Source organism: Nyctereutes procyonoides, unplaced genomic scaffold, assembly GCF_905146905.1.
Source record: "Nyctereutes procyonoides isolate TBG_1078 unplaced genomic scaffold, NYPRO_anot_genome, whole genome shotgun sequence".
Taxonomy (NCBI): Eukaryota; Metazoa; Chordata; class Mammalia; order Carnivora; family Canidae; genus Nyctereutes; species Nyctereutes procyonoides.
Genome location: NW_026575049.1, coordinates 68,817,675 through 68,834,777, shown reverse-complemented (window position 1 = coordinate 68,834,777; position 17,103 = coordinate 68,817,675). Strand labels below are relative to the sequence as shown.

General features: G+C 42.8%; 1 pseudogene; it reads right to left on the bottom strand.

The window, feature by feature from the left end:
- Positions 1 to 749: 749 nt before the first annotated feature.
- LOC129512202 (PHD finger-like domain-containing protein 5A) lies at positions 750 to 16,825 on the bottom strand (annotated as a pseudogene).
- Between the last annotated feature and the right edge of the window lie 278 nt (positions 16,826 to 17,103).

Genomic DNA, 17,103 nt, shown 5'->3' with positions numbered 1-17,103 from the left:
CTTCTTCCTCCTCTTCCTTTTTCTCTTCCTCCTCCTTTTCCTTCTCTTTCTTCTTCTCCTTCTTCCTCCTCCTCTTCTCCCTCTTCTCCCTCCTTCTTCCTCCTCCTCCTCTTCCTTTTCCTCTTCCTCTTCTCCTCCTCCTTCTTTTTCTTCTTCTTACCAGAAAAGAAATACCTGCTTTATTAGTACAACACCAGCAGAAAGGGTTTCTAAGTTCTCAGAAGAAAAATAACCTGAACCGGTACCATGTGCCAAGTGTTACCAGATTAAATGCCCACATGGGTTATTTCGAGAGCTCCTCACGACACTGCAGATGTCTCTCCAAGGCCAGCTGCCATCACAGCTGCTGCCAAGAATATGTTTCTCACTGTGGTAGTCTCGCAGTCAGGGCCTCAATCTCTCAAACAGAAGACTGAAATGGTACCGTTCCTGTTTCAGAAGCTCTTGGTGTAGAAAGAACGTTACCAATTTGGAAACAGAGATGTGTTTCTTGAATTCAAGAAGAATCAGCAAGAACCAATCTACCAGTTTTTCTCTGATACAGTCTGCCGGAGTGCTCTGTGAAGGAAGATTCCCTTCCCATTCCTACCACGTGTCTGGGGAAGGGGAGAAGAAAGGTGGAGCAGGGCCAGCACCAGCAGACACTCCGGTGATGCTCTGGCCTCACTCCCTCTGTGCTGCAAGTAGGAGGCATCCTCCTTTGGCAGCTGGGGCAACTTGACAGATGGGAGGAAGAGGCTACCTACCAATCACCTCTTCTTGAGGCCGTATTTTCTGCATTCGTGGAAGAGATGTATCTCAGAGCTCCCCAAATTGGCCATCTTTGGGCAACCATCTCTGTCCTTCTCCTAGATGATGCACTCCTTATAACAATAAGTATCAGAGACTCCAGGGCCCCCGCAGATCACGCAGCACCCCCGGTAAGAGCCATAATCACATCCATCACATGTGCAGAGACCCACATAGGAGTCACAGACCACACACTTGACATCACATTCTTCACAGAAGTCTTTGGACGGCAGCATCAGCCTGCTCGTGGCAAGAGATCAACCCCAGATGATGTTTAGCTTTAGCTCTGGTGGAAGCCGGCCACCGACTCCGAACGTTACTTCTGACTGGTCTTTGTTGGTCAAGGGAAGTCACGAAGGCTACCTTAGATCTGAGAGGCAAGAATTAGACTCTACTTTTTGAAGTAAGGAAAAGTGTGCCTAAATAGTGAGGAATTGCTGGAGGCCACGTTGCAGGCGTCTACTGCAGCCCAAATAACCCTACATCAGAGTGTGACAGTGGTGGCCTTAGAATGTGTGTCACGGAATGAAGCAAATGGCCATTGCATGCTTGCTATGCAGCGACACTTTTGCACACGTGATTATATTTAATATTTTCAACAACCCTAAGAAGTAGTGTGGCAGGTTGATTTTTTTTCAGCTCCAGTTCTTCACCGTTCCCTGGATCCATGCTTATTGCAATGGGACTTTTTTGCATGAGAGATGCACAAGGGAATTACTTCCCTGTACTTTTGGTTTGTACTTCCTTGCACTTCCCTGACTTTGGGCTTGGCCATATGACTTACTTTGGCCCATGGAAAGATAGGAGATGTCATGCCAACAGGGATTTGAAACGTACTTGTATTGTTTCAGAAAATACGGTTGCCGATGCTCTCTGGCACGTTCGGCCTCACATTGAGAAGAATTCCTCCTGGGGCAGGGGGGCCTGCTGCCTCTTCCACCTGGAGCTCAGAATGGGACATGTGGAAGTGTAGAGCCAGCGGGGTTCAGAACTTGAAGCAGGGATGTTCAGCCAAGCCCAGCCCAGGTCCGCCAATTCCCAGCTGGCTGACCAGAGATGGGTGAAAGTAAATGCTTGTTCTGGTACGCTGCTGAGATTCTGTGGTTGTTCGTCATTGCTGAGTAGTACGGTAGGCATTCGTAGCTTCATTTCTTCCCCCTGAGGCCCTGAGTAGTTTTTAAATCTAGCCAGGCTTAATCCAGCACCCGACATTGTCTGCTACCCTGGTACTACAGGAGGTGGGCTATGGTATGACCAAGCTCCTACCGTGCCCTGGTGGCCATGGGGTGGGGCGCTGGGGAAGAGTAGTTTCTAGAGATCTAAGTGGGAAGGCTCCTTTCTGTATTGCTTCCCTAGGAAGTTCTTAGAGGTTGCTGAGCGTTTTTATCTTGGGGTGCGTGTGTGGTTTGGCGAGGGCGGGGGTGGTGGTGCGGCTGTACTGAGTCTTGTTGTTTCCCGAGGAATTTCCACTGGAAAGATGAACAGCTGAGGAGAGAGGGCCCATCTACAGCGCTGAAGCATGAAAGAAGCATTGTTGAACTGACCGCCTTGTGTGGTTAACTAGAAGACTCGGAAGGTCCTGGGAGGGCGTTGGTCTCATGAAGAATAACTGTGTGTGTGTGATTGGGACTTCACGTACCCTATGGCGCTCTAACATTTGATACTCCCCACCATGAGAACAAATAGACGAGCTGGCATGCATCTAAGACTTGGCTTTTGGTATTTATACAGATTAAAACTCTCTTTTCCATATCCCATGCTTACTCTCTCAGTGAATGATGTTATGTGATGAAATGTGTGAGACAAATCCTTTTAAATGGTTCTGAATGGGACGCCTGGGTGGCTAGCGACTGAGCATCTGCCTTCGGCTCAGGGCGTGACCCGGGGTCCCAGGATCGAGTCCCGCATCGGGCTCCCTGCAGGAAGCCTGCTTCTCCCTCTGCCTGTGTCTCTGCCTCTCTCTCTCTGTGTCTCTCATGAACAAATAAAATGAATCTTACAAAAAGCAAAAATAAATGGTTCTCAATGAATCCCTTCACCTCAGGAAGGCTCAGTTTCCACCTGGGCATCATGATGCTTGGCTTCATGACCTAACACCATGAAGGGCAAATGATGGCCTAGATGAAAAAATACAGCCTTTGCCAAATTGCTACAGATGAGCCAATCTGTATATTTCGGGATTAAATATTATTAATAGGTATCAAGAACCCAGAAGGGTGAATTTTTAATTGTCTTATTTTTGCATTAAAATATAATTTTCAAAAATGCATTTAGGGCTTGCCTCTGTTATTACCTGGCTATAGTCTGTTCAGGTGAACTCTAATATGGTCACTGTCCACTGGAGCCAGGAAGGCCTGTAGCCAGAGACCAGCAGCTCCAACAACCGTCCCTTCCATCTCACGACTACAGAGTCACCCATAGCGTTGTCACGGTGCTGGTCCCATTGGCCATTTACCAGATCCTCAAACCCCCTCGATAAGGCCTTGGTGGTATTTGCCATGGGCTCAGCTTCCTCTTCAGCTCTGGTCCAGGGGGCATTTAAAACCTTTGTATTTGTTTCTCTCTCTCTCATATTCCCCTTGAACTGGACAAATAATAAAAAAAAAAATAGAGTTTGAGAGGCAGAGGAGTTGCTTTCAAATCTCATTTATCTATCTCTCTGGACCTTGGGAAAGCCAATCAACATCTTCCAGAATACTGGGGTCTGTGGAAAGGATTAGGAACCCAGGCACCCTCAGTCCAATCATAGCATTGAGAGTCCCTTCAAGCAAATGATAACATTTGCATTAGGGGATTTGATACTTGGATGTACTTTAGCTGTGACATTAACCTGGGAAAACCTAGCAGGAACCCGGTGAAGACTCTCCTTCCCAAGTCCTCCTCCAACCTCAAGTGTTTGTTTTAGCAGAAGATGGAAGGATGTTGTTATCTATACTGTGATAAAGGATCAGACTGAGGCAAGGACCCACCAGCTCATGATTCAGGCCAAGAAAATATTGCCTGAACAGTACATTCATGGGACATAGAGAAATATCCAGATCCAGGAGGCTGGAAGTGAAAGCGGGATCAGAGGCAGTTAGATATAGTCAAACCTCTAGGGTACAAATGACTCAGGAACGGGTCCACGCCGGCCCGAGAGCAGCTGCCTGCAGCAACAAATCCAGTTTCCGTTTCGCTCAGGTGCCTTCAAGACATCTCAACCGCAGAGCTGAAATGAGAACTGCCACACTAGGCAGGGAAGGGGCAGAGCTGGGGCTGCCTTCAGCGGTACCGCCGCACCCTGTAAAGAAAGCATTTGACAAAGCATGGACATCCCCAGAAGCGAGGCTGCCTCTGGACAGATCCCCATCCCAATGCACAAACTGCCCTGTTCTGGGGCGCCTGGGTGGCTCAGTCTTTCAAGCGTCAGACTCTTGATTTTGGTTCAGGCCATGATCTCAGGGTTGTGAGACTGAGCCCTGCGTGGGCCTCCATGCTGGGCGTGGAGCCTGCTTAAGATTCTCTCTCTCCCTCGGCCCTCGGCCTTTCCACCCCCCCCTCACTAAACAACAAACAAGCAAACCATGTTCAGAATGGTGGAGAAGGGAGTGGAGAGCTGGAGCTGGCTCTGCCAGCTATTTCAGGGTTTTCAAGAGCAAAAGGCATACAGAGTGTAACCAAGGAATTTGGTTTCACATTCCTGCCAACCAAGTGCCGCACGATAAGAAAACAGGTATGTCAATGGCTTCAATGGCCCCCTAACTAGAGAATTCTATTAATTAGAAGACCCAGGTAACTTCAGGCTGTAAAACAAAAAAAAGAAAATCTTGTGCCTACTTAAGATATCCCAACCATATAGAGGGGCTTCCTCTTTACTACTCGGAGGTAATACATACTAAGAAAATTTTTAAAAATTGTAGGGAATTTTGTCAAAATTTTGGGGTGGAAGTGGAAGTCGTTTGGAAGGATGCTCTGCTAACTTTGTTCAGTGGTTCTTGTCAGGCACATGCCATGAAGACTCATCTTATGTTGTTTATGGGGTTTTTTTGGGTCTGGATATTTACTTGTTTTAAACATAAAGATATTTAATTTTGTGACTACTTAGTCGGCACCACAACTTTCAGGAATGCATGTAAATTGAAGGAAGACAGTACTTTCCCAGGTTAGAACTCTATCAGGAATTGTTTGGCACTTGAGACCAATCATGTCACCAAAGCTCATAATATTCACAATATTTGTTGCACTTACATGAGTCTGCATTTCATGGTGAGTCTAAGGCCGTGTACAAACACCTAAATATTCAAGTTTTTCATATTCTCTTTTTGTGTGTTTGATCTGTCAAAAGCTGGTGAGTGTGATGAGGTCTCTCCCCTTTTGTAATTTTGCTATAGCTTCTTTTAGCATTTCCAACAGATTTTTTTTGTCTGTTTGTTTGAATGTACATAATTTGGTTTATAACAAATGTTACGATTGTGAGGCCTTCAGTGTGAATTGCATATTTTATCATCCTAAATGACTTCCTATTATTTTATTTACTGATTTTGCCCTAAATTGTACTCTTTTGACAATAATATTAACATTCCTAATTGTATTATTTACTTAAAATGCACTTTTATATCATTGCCATTCCCCCCCACCCCACATGTCAGTGTTTCTTTTAGTTTTATCTTTTCTAATACCTGGGTTTTTAAACAAAATTTGAGTCTTTATCTTTTAATAAAATAGTCTGATCTGCTTACTTAAAAAAAAACATTTCCTTCCAAATAATTTTAGATTTATAGAGAAGTGTGAAGATAGTACAGAAAGTTCCTATACAGCCTTCACCTAGCTTCCTCTGATATAAATGAACATCTGACAAGCCATGGCACGATGATCAAAACTGAAATTTATGTTTAGACAATATTAAGAAGATGATGGTAAACAATTTAAGAAACTAATGTTGCCACAATATTATTAATTAACCCACAGAATTTATTTGGACTTTACCAGTTTTTCCATTAATGTCCCCTTCCTGTCCCAGGATTCAATCCAGTATCCTACATTGCATCAAGCCATTATATCTCCTTTGTCTCCTGCAATCTGAGACAGTTTCTCAGTCCCCTTGGAGTTGAGTGAATCGAGTCTTCCAAAAAGGTATGTTCAAGCCCTGATTCCTGGTGCCCGTGAATGTGACCTTATTTGGGAATAGAGTCTTTACAGATGTAATTTAAGTTAAGGGCCTCAGGATAAGATTGTTTTGGATTGAGGGTGAATTCTAAATCCGTTGACTGCGTCTTGAGAGGAGAAAGGAGAGGAAGATTTGAGATACAGAAATATAAGAAAGAAGGCCATGTGAATGGGCAGCCCCGGTGGCTCAGCGGTTTAGCGCCGCCTTCAGCCCAGGGCGTGATCCTGGAGACCTGGGGTCCAGTCCCAAGTCCGGCTCCCTGCATGGAACCTGCTTCTCCCTCTGCCTGTGTCTCTGCCTCTCTTTCTGTCTCTCTCATGAATAAATAAGTAAAAAAAAAAAAAAAAAAAGAAAGAAAAAAAAAAGGCCACGTGAAGAAGACAGAGGCTGAGTTTGGAGAGATCCTGCCACAAGCCAAGCAACACCAGGAGCCACCAGATGCCAGAAGAAGCAAGGAAGCACTCTTCCTATGGCCTTTGGAAGGAGGTGATGCTGTTGACACTTTAATTTCAGATTTCTAGCCTCCAAAATTATGAAAGAATGAATATGTGTTATTCTAAGCCACCAAGATGGTGGCAATTTGTTGGGGCAGCACTGAGAAACTAACACAAAGATCCTGACAACTTTGAAGAGTGCTACGAGGCATTTTGTAAAATGTCCTTTAGTTTGGATTTGTCTGATGTTTTCTCATGATTATACTGTGATTATGGATTTGGGGGAAGAATACCAGGCTGGCGAAGGACACCTCGTATCAGAGGCACATGATATATATTTTTTAAAATATTTTATTTATTTATTTATGAGAGACACACAGAGAGAGAGAGAGAGACATAGGAAGAGGGAGGAGAAGCAGGCTCCATGCAGGGAGCCTGATATGGGACTCGATCCCAGGACTCCAGAATCACACCCTGAGCTGAAGGCAGACGCTCAACCACTGAGCCACTCAGGCGTCCCAGAGGCACATGATATTAACATGAGTGGTGATGCTGACCGTGATCACGTCCTTCAGCTAGTATCTGTCAAGTTCCTCCACTGCCAAGTTACCATTTTTCTTTTTCTGTGCTCTCCTTATTAGAAGCAAGTCATCAAGTCAACCCCTACTCAAGGGGTCCACCTTCTATAACTTTGCATTCTATTTTGAGTCCCGGAGCTGACGCACATTCATTTTAAATATTCCTGGAATGTTTCTGAAAATTATTCATAGCCTAGGCTTTAAAAAAAAAACTGTATTAATGCCAGTTAGTAGAGGTTTCATAGGCTACATTCACTTACCACAATGAAATAAAACCATAAATCAACAATAAAAGGACAAATAACATATAAAAAACTGAGCATTCAAGGTACTGTCCTACAAGATTCTTTTGTCAACGAGGAAATGAAAAAATGTAGTTATTGGCTTTCTAAATAAATGACTATAATATCAAGAATATACGTTCAAAATTGAGGAATACAGTCAAATTACACACAGGAAGAAATTAATGATGGTAAATGTTTGCATTATTTTTTTTAATTTTTATTTATTTATGATAGTCACACAGAATGAGAGAGAGAGGCAGAGACACAGGCAGAGGGAGAAGCAGGCTCCATGCACCGGGAGCCCGACGTGGGACTCGATCCCGGGTCTCCAGGATCGCGCCCTGGGCCAAAGGCAGGCGCCAAACCGCTGCGCCACCCAGGGATCCCAAATGTTTGCATTATTAAACAAAGAAAAGAATGACACAAATAAATTTGCTAGACAACACAATGAATTCGAAAGAGTAACAAAATAAGCTTAAGGAGAATAATGATTCACAAATAATGTTTTAAAAGGCACAATCTGTTAAGTTATAAAACTGAAAAGAAGGAGAACTATTAAGGACACCCCGAGCTAATTCTTTGACTTGGAGCAGAGCCCAATATTTAGACAACACATACTTGGTTGTAAAAGTCATCTGGATGAACCATAATGCAGCTTCAGCAGGAATCTGCACCAGGAGCCAAACCTCGGCAAAGCCGGAGGTTCAGCTTCAGCCTCACATCTGACAGTTACAAGTTCCAGAAGGACCAGCTTTGAGCACCGACTCCATTGTGGATGGTGGGCGAGAGCAAATAAAAACATCTCTTTGAAGTCTCCGGACAAGACCTCCTGTCCCGACGTAGTGGTAGCTGTAATTCAGGAAGTCCTAGCAATCGCTGAGGAGTCTTCTAGGCTCAGTGAGACATATCTGGGCTCCAGTTCCATTACAGAAGTAAGAGTCACCAGGAAAACTCTGTAAACATGAGTATACTCCTAGGGGAGTTGAGACACGCAGGACAAAAAACAAAAACAAAAACAAAAAACAAACAAACAAAAAAAAACACGGAGAGAAAAAGATTGAAATTTTTCTAACTTTGGAAGGTGGATTTGAGTGTGATACTTCGAGATATGACCAGGAAGCCATTCTTTGCACCTTAATTATAAAGCAGGACAACGTGATTATGTAAGAACAGTTCATTAGAAGCTGCCACCCATTTCCGCTTAAGTTAAATGTTTTATCTCGGACTGTGAAACAGACCTTTTAATGATGCTGAAATCATAGAAACATGCTCTTATTCGTTTTTTTTTTCTTTTCTTTCTTTCTTTTTACATGTTCTATTAAGTTTACTCCTACGTCACTTAGGAGAGTTCGTTCCAGATATAAACTTTTTTTTTTTTTAGGGCTTATCTTCTTCATTTCTTTTTCTTTTTAAGTTAGGACAATCTAACAAACATCACATAAATGAGACAGAACAGATCTTCCAGTGTGTCTTCGACAAACTGATTGCGAGCCTGCTGTTTCATGGTGGAAAAAAATGGAGCTGTACGTTGAGTGAATCTGCTATCACCTTTTATTTCACGCTGCTCTTACTGTTCTAGCCAATACAGTTGGGAGGGGGGAAGGTCAGAACCTAGATAATGTAATAGAGAAAGCAACACGATCAAATTTGTACATATTATCGTTTCCACAAGACTGGCTTCACTTCAGATATGAATCTCCAGGTCATTGTCACTTCTGACCAGCTGGTGACAAATTCCGCAGCTCTCCACTAGCCCTACAGATTCAGTACCAATAATTCACTAAAACATTGCTGCTATAGACATCGGGGTGCAGGTGTCCCGGCATTTCATTGCATCTGTATCTTTGGGGTAAATCCCCAGCAGTGCAATTGCTGGGTCATAGGGCAGCTCTATTTTTAACTCTTTGAGGAACCTCCATACAGTTTTCCAGAGTGGCTGTACCAGGTCACATTCCCACCAACAGTGCAAGAGGGTTCCCCTTGCTCCACATCCTCTCCAACATGTGTGGTTTCCTGCCTTGTTAATTTTCCCCATTCTCACTGGGGTGAGGTGGGATCTCATTTATCTCATTGTGGTTCTGATTTGTATTTCCTTGATGGCAAGTGATGCAGAGCATTTTCTCATGTGTGTGTTGGCCACGTCTATGTCTTCCTCTGTGAGATTTCTGTTCGTGTCTTTTGCCCATTTCATGATTGGATTGTTTGTTTCTTTGGTGTTGTCCACAATAGCCAAACTGTGGAAGGAGCCTCGGTGTCCATCGAAAGATGAATGGATGAAGAGGATGTGGTCTATGTATACAATGGAATATTCCTCAGCCATTAGAAACAACAAATACCCACCATGTGCTTTGACGTGGAGGGACCTGGAGGGTATTATGGTGAGTGAAATAAGTCAATCAGAGAAGGACAAACATTATATGGTCTCATTCATTTGGGGAATATAAATAATAGTGAAAGGGAATAGAAGGGAAGGGAGAAGAAATGGGTAGGAAATATCAGAAAGGGAGACAGAACACAAAGACTCCTAACTCTGGGAAAGGAAGTAGGGGTGGTGGAAGGGGAGGAGGGCAGGGGGTGGGGGTGAATGGGTGACGGGCACTGAGGGGGGCACTTGACGGGATGAGCACTGGGTGTTATTCTGTATGTTGGCAAATTGAACACCAATAAAAAATAAATTTATTATTAAAAAAATAATAATTCACTAAAACAACTCAGAACTCAGCAAAGCGTGATGACCATGACAGTTTTATTCTAACACTGGGCTACAAATCAGAACCCCAAAGGAGATGCACAGGGCAAGGTCTAGGAGGGTTTCAAACATGAAGGTTTTTTGGTCCTTTCTCCATAGATTCAAGATTGTCACTCTCCTGACATTGATGTGGGGGATTGTCAACCAGAGGAGCTTACCTGAGCTTTGGGGTCCATAGTTTTCATTGGGGATTCATTATATAGGCACGATTAATTAAATCATTGGTCATAGAGCTCAATCTGCAGCCTCTTCCCCTCCTCCGACTTAGGCTTTATCATGTGATTCACAGGCTCAACCCTCTAATCACATAGTTGCTCTTTCTGGAATAACCAAGTCCTATCCTGAGTCGTTCCATCAACGTATATTATCAGGTGTGACCTGTGAGGACCACTATGAATAACAAAGATGCTCCAATCACTTAGAAACCACCCCCCAGGAACCTGGGACAGACACCAGCCAAATCCTTCATTATACACCTGCTTGTCTAATATAAAGCAGCAACTCAACTTTTCCAAGGAACTTTCATATCAACAGACACATATATCTATTCACTCATTTTTACACTTCCCAAATATCCAAAATAATCAAGAGTATCAGGAAGTTCAAACAAATTAAACTGAATTTATATTCCCCCCATCTCAACTTTCTGTTGATGGTTCTTCTTCCTTCATGTTATTCTCTTTCCTCCTCAATAGTTTTTCATCATTATTCATCCTGTGTTTTTATTTATTTATTATTTTTTCCACCACCGTGTAAACTTCACAAAAACAGGCACTTCCACTGCTTTTTTTCCCTTAGTGCCTACTTTATCTCTAGTACCTAGAAAAGTCTATCATATATGAGGTGCTAAATAATACTTGTTTAAGAGATGATAGATAGATAGATAGATAGATGATAGATGATAGATGGATGGCATAGAGTTGAAAGGGGATGTGCTATTGATAATACTTCTAATTAAGGGAACTGAGTTGTGATTTTTATTGTCTGATATGGATCTTGTGGATCAAAGCAATGCCAGGAAAGAGGATGGTTAAAGCCTAATTTGAACATCCGGGTTGGAGAGATTTAAACGTAACATTTGGTTTTGCTTCCTGATATTCTTGCTTGGTTATTTTGGATATTTGGGAAATGTAAACGTCAGCTAATAGATACACGTGTCTATTGATAGGGAAGTTCCTTGGAAAATTTGACTTTAGGTTAAAATGTATTAGTTAATGTTCTGGAAGCATCCATCGCTGGAGGTTTGGCTTGAACTATCTAGTTTTGCCAGGAGTACGATGGGGAGGAGGACCAGAAAGCTGTCCAGGTGATGGGTGAGGGTTTATAAGGGGCTGTGAGCTGGACTAAAACTCCTGATGACCCTGTGAGCCAGCTCTGCAGGTTCCCTGCACCCTCCCGACCCCTGGCCCAGGGCTGGCAGGGCAACCAGGGCTCTGTTTGAGTTCCTCCGGTTTATGGGCCAGGCCTAGCCCAAGTGTGGTGGCCTCAGGCTGAGACCCTGGCCCACGGACACAGGGCCAGCCCACAGCCCAGGGACCTGGCTCCCTGGGGACACGGCAGGGCCACAGGTCGGTGACCACGGGGCTCGAGCTGAGCCAGAGGTGACAGGCCTCTGCTCTCTGTGGCCCGAGAGGGCAGCGTCTTCCCGCCATGGGCCTGCGCCCACTGTCTTCAGGGCGCTCTCCCGCCTTTTGTGCCTTGAACTTTTTGAACCTTATGATTAAGTCTCAGGTTGGTACATTTAACAGTGTGTGCAGAGTGTAAGAGTGCCGACGGGGCACAGTCCGTGCTCACCCCTCAATCTGGGGGCGACGAGGGGCAGCGTTGCCTCCTCGGAAGCTTGGCCGCCCCTGCTGCCCCCTCCTGTCCCTCTGGCGGGCGGGTGCACGATTCTGAACTTTGGGTTATCGTCCCCTGACTTTTAGTCATGGTTTGACCACGTAGGAGGGTGTTTCTAAGATCAAATGTACGTGTTGTTTAGTTTAGTGCGTGTTTGAACTTTACGTGAATACAATGTGTTTTCCTCCTCCGTCTGCTTTGTAGGCTCAACATTGTTTTCCAGGGGGTTACACCCGTGTTGCCGTGTGTGGCTGTGATTAATTCGGTTTTCTCTTGGCGATGGTTAGTATCCTACTAAGTAAACATATCACTATGTGTTTATCTAATCTCCTGTTGGCAAACATTCGGCTTGTTTCTAGTTTTTTGCCGTTCCAGACACTTGCTGCTGCAGACACTCTTGTAACATGTGCACGGGTGCCCACGAGCAAGAATCTCTCTAGGATGAGACGTGGGACCTCACGTCCTCGGATTGCTGGGCAAGGCTGACTGGTTTTCTGAAGCAGCCGTGCCAACTCACGCTTGCCCTGGCCACAGGCGGTTACTTCACATCCTCTCCAACACCCCGGATTTGACTTAATCGCCAATAGGTTGGGTATAAAATTATCTATCACTCGTTTTTTTTTTAAGATTTTATTTATTTATTCCTGAGAGACAGAGAGAGAGAGAGAGAGAGAGAGAGAGAGAGAGAGACAGAGATGCAGGCAGAGGGAGAAGCAGGCTCCCTGCAGAGAACCCGATGCGGGACTCTATCCCAGGACCCCGGGGTCACACCCTGAGATGGAGGCAGACGCTGAGCCACACGCTGAGCCACACAGGTGTTCCAATCACTATGGTTTTATTATGCACTTTCCTTATTATGAACAAGGTTGATATCTTTTCATATCTAGATTCACTATTCAGAGTTCCTTTCTTCTAGAAACAGATCTGTGTCCATTTTTCTGCTACGAATTCATCTCTTTCTTGTTAAGGTGCAGGAGTTCTTTATATAATTTTTGTACTGCTCTTTTATCCAGTTTGTGTGTTGACAATTTCTCTACTAGTTTGTGGCTCATCTTTTCGCTCTATTTTTGGTGTTTGAGGCTAAAAAGATATTCTTGTTTTTAGTGCAGAGAAATTTATCAATATTTTACTTTATGGCTAGAGCTTTTTCTGCAAAGTTTAGCAAATCCTTCCCTCCATCCATAGTCCTGAAGTTATTGTTCTATGTTACATTTGAAGGCTTTTTTTAAAATAAATTTATTTTTTATTGGTGTTCAATTTGTCAACATATAGAATAACACCCAGTGCTCATCCCGTCAAGTGCTCACCTCAGTGCCCGTCACCCAGTCACCCTCACCTTTTGAGGCTTTTTATTTTGCCTTTCACATTCCGGTTTTTAACATACATGAAATCGATTTCTAAATATATGGCGTTAAGGTAGGGGGCTGGCGTTATCTTCCCGTTTCTTTGTATTCCAGGCAGCTACCTAATTATCTTAACATCACTTATGGAAAAAGGCTATCTTTTCCCCACAGGCCTGGAACGTGATCTACATCCTATTTCAGCCGTCTATGGGTGTGTGGACCTGTCTGTGGGCTTTCTGTCTTGTTGCACTGATATATTTGGATGTCCCAGCACTCACATTGCATTATCCTCATTACCATGTCTTTGTGATAATTATGAAAGGTCAGGTTCACCCATTTTGTTGTTCTACAGCAGCAATGTGGCTAGGGTTTGCCCTTTTAAGAAGGTTCTGAGACTTTACCCTACTTGAAAGCTGAAAAGTTAACCTGCTGTAGTTGATGGATGATGATAGGAGACGTGAGCCCCCGGGGAAAGACACAAAGGACTTTATTAGTCACAGCGCAGCAAGTAGTATGAGCAGGAGCATGTTTGGGTCAGTGCCCCTTGTCCATGAGCTTCACAGGGCAATGCACGTGGACCCAGAGGGAAGTTTGCATAAATAGTTGGGTGTATTCTTTGCTGGGGTGTAAGCTTAGGGAACTCAAATCTTTTATAATAGACAGTGAACATGCCTACTTTTTGCTCTAAAAAGAGATACTATCTCTATCTTCCAAGGCTGGGTTTCTTTTGTTTTTATTTAGATTCAATCAGCCAGCGTAGAGTACATCACTCGTTTCAGATGTAGAGTTCAATAGTTCATAAGTTGGATACAACACCCAGTGTGCATCTCATCACATGCCCTCCCTAATGCCCATCACCCAACTGCTCCATCCTCTCACCCACCTCTCCTCCAAGGCTGTTCGTTATCCAAACATCCTTGCAAAAATAGTTGAGAACAAAGAGCAGCCAGTGCCTCTACTCATAAGATGCTTGGAAACATCAAGGACCCTTGATCTTGCGTATTCGAAACACATACCCATGCACACGCTCGGCCTGCTGGGAATGTGTTTTGAATGACCTTGGATCTGTAGATGGAGGGAGAGCTGACATTCTTGTAATAACAGACCCTCTGATTTGTGGCCATAATTTCTCCGTGTTTGCTTAGTCTACCTCAATGTCTCTTAATAGTTTCCACAGAGGTCTATCATCTCTTTTGTTTGATATATTACTTGGGAAGATTGCATCCTATCCCAGCTCAATTTCCTGCAGTGTCTCCCTGTTTTACCCAGGATGATACCTGAATTTCTCACAATGGCCTACAGGGCTCCTCACAACCTGCCCTCCCCACCGCCCCCCTGCCCCAGCCCGTCACCTGTTTGCCCTCATCTTCTTCTACTCTCTGTTTTTGTTCATTCTCCTTCAGCCACCCTGACTTCCATGCTGTGCTTTTACTATGCCAGGCGCCCTCCTGCCTTAGGTCGTGCCACTCACTATTTCCTTTGCCCGTAATGCTTTTCACCCAGAAATATTAGCATGGCGGACTACTTAGGCTCCTACAGTCTTTCGATGATGCCTAGCCGACGTACCTATTAAAAATTGCAAACTGCCTCTTTCTTCCTGGCACTTGATTCCCCTTCCCCTGCTCTGCATTTTTCCCTTGGTATTTATCGTTTTATATCCTACTCTACAGTACTACGTAATACTATCCCACCAAATAGTCTACTGTTTATTTACATATTTGTTCATTTGTGTGTTAATTATATTTATCATTTATATCTGCCCCCTGTAACTAAAATATAGCTACACGAGGCAAGATCTTTGCATTTGTATTTGCTGATGAATTTTAAGTGTGTGCAGTAGCGCTCTGCCTATAGAAGTCACTTAAGAAATATCATTTAAAAAAAAGAAAAAGAAGAAATATCGTTAAACTAGTAATTTTTCCAAGTTGTATGGTACATTTTGCTGCTCTTATAAATGCTATTTCAAAATAAAGTTTCTATGTGTTTGCTGCTGATATATAGGAATGCAGCTCATAGTTGATAGCCATTATTTGTATGCAGGAACTTTTTTTTTTCCTATTTTTTTTTGAGAGAGAGAAAGCAAGCAAGTAAGGGGGACAGTAAAAGGAGAGGAGAGAGAGAATCTTAAGCAAGCTCCAAGCAAACACGGAGTCCCATGCGAGGTCAGTCTCATGACCCTGAGATCATGACCTGAGCTGAAACCAAGAGTCAGGTGCTTAACTGCACCCTCCAGGCGCCCCTGTAAATGCTTTCTAAATGCTCTGACTCCCATAAATTATCTAGAGACTTGTTTGTATTTTTATGCAGAAAACTATGTCATCTGGGCATAATGATAGTTTTTTCTTCCTTCCTTTCAAATCTATTTATTTATTTATCTGCTTTACTAACTTTCCATACAATGTTTCTCAAGTTTTTTTCTCTTTCTTTCTTTTTTTTTAAATTTATTTATGATAGTCATACAGAGAGAGAGAGAGAGGCAGAGACACACAGGCAGAGGGAAAAGCAGGCTCCATGCACCGGGAGCCCGATGTGGGATTCGATCCCGGGTCTCCGGGATCGGGCCCTGGGCCAAAGGCAGGCGCCAAACCGCTGCGCCACCCAGGGATCCCTGTTTCTCAAGTTTTTAATGACAGGCATTTGTCTTCTTAAGAGGAATGTTTTCATTGTTTTACATGATACTTACAGTAGAGTTTTTTAGATAATCTTAGATTAGTAAACTTTCTTTTGATTCTAAATCTTCTGAGAATTACTTGTTTATTATGAATATTTGACTTTACTATGTAATTTTACTACTATTTAGATACATTATAAGATTGTTGTCTTGATTTTTCAGTGGGTCAAATTACGTTCTTAATTTCCTAATATCAAACCAACTTGCATTACTAGGAAATACAACATAGTTGTGCTGTATTCAATCTTTTATACACTTTGCTCAATTGATTTGCTATAAATTTGTTGAGACATTTTGCATCAATATTCATTATAGAGATTGCCCTGTATTTTTCTTTTTTCATATAATCCCTGTCAGGCTTTGGAATCACGTTAATAGTATTCTAATGAAATGAGTTGGAGACTACTCCCCTACCCCCACCAACCCTTACTTATACATTTGAATAGTTTTATAAGATTAGAATAATCTGTATTTTCAATTTTTACTAAATCTCAGTATAAAAACCGCCTTGGCCTGTAATTTTCTTGTGTAAAGTTTTTAAACATCTGAACCATTTCCATTATAGGTTTTAGAATTATTCAGGCTCTATATTTCTTCTCGAGTGAGCTTTGGTAGATTCTTGCTTTAGAAATTCAATTTACTTAAGGTTCCAGATTTATTAATATAGAGATCACAATATCATTTTATTAACATTTTAGTATCTGAGGCGTCTGTGGCTTCCTTTTTCATCTGTTTCTAGCATTGCTTGTGATTTATCTTAAAAATTCATTATTTAAAAAAATTGTAGTTGACACATGATGTGACATTAGGTGTATCACGTAGTGATTTCACAAATTTGTACACTATGCTTTGCTTGTAGGTTTGGCTACCATCTGTCCCGTCACAATGCTATTACAATCTCACTGACTGTCTTCCTTATGCTGTGCCACTTATTCCTGTGACCTCTTCATTCCATAACTGGAAGCCAGTATCTCCCACTCACCTTCATCCATGTTGCCCATCCTCCACCCCCTCTCCCCTGGCAGCAATTTGTTGTCTGTAGTTATAGACCTCATTCTGCTTTTTGTTTATTTGTTTATTTATTTATTATTTTATTTTTTTTATAGATCCCACTTATTTCTTTTTGGATTTCTGGTCATGTCTACCTAAAGTTTGTCAATGTCTTTCTAAAGAACTAAGTTTTGGCTTTGTCGAGTCTTACTATTGTATATATTTTTTTCTATTTTATTAACTTTTGATATTGTCAATATTATTTCTTCCCTCTTATTTA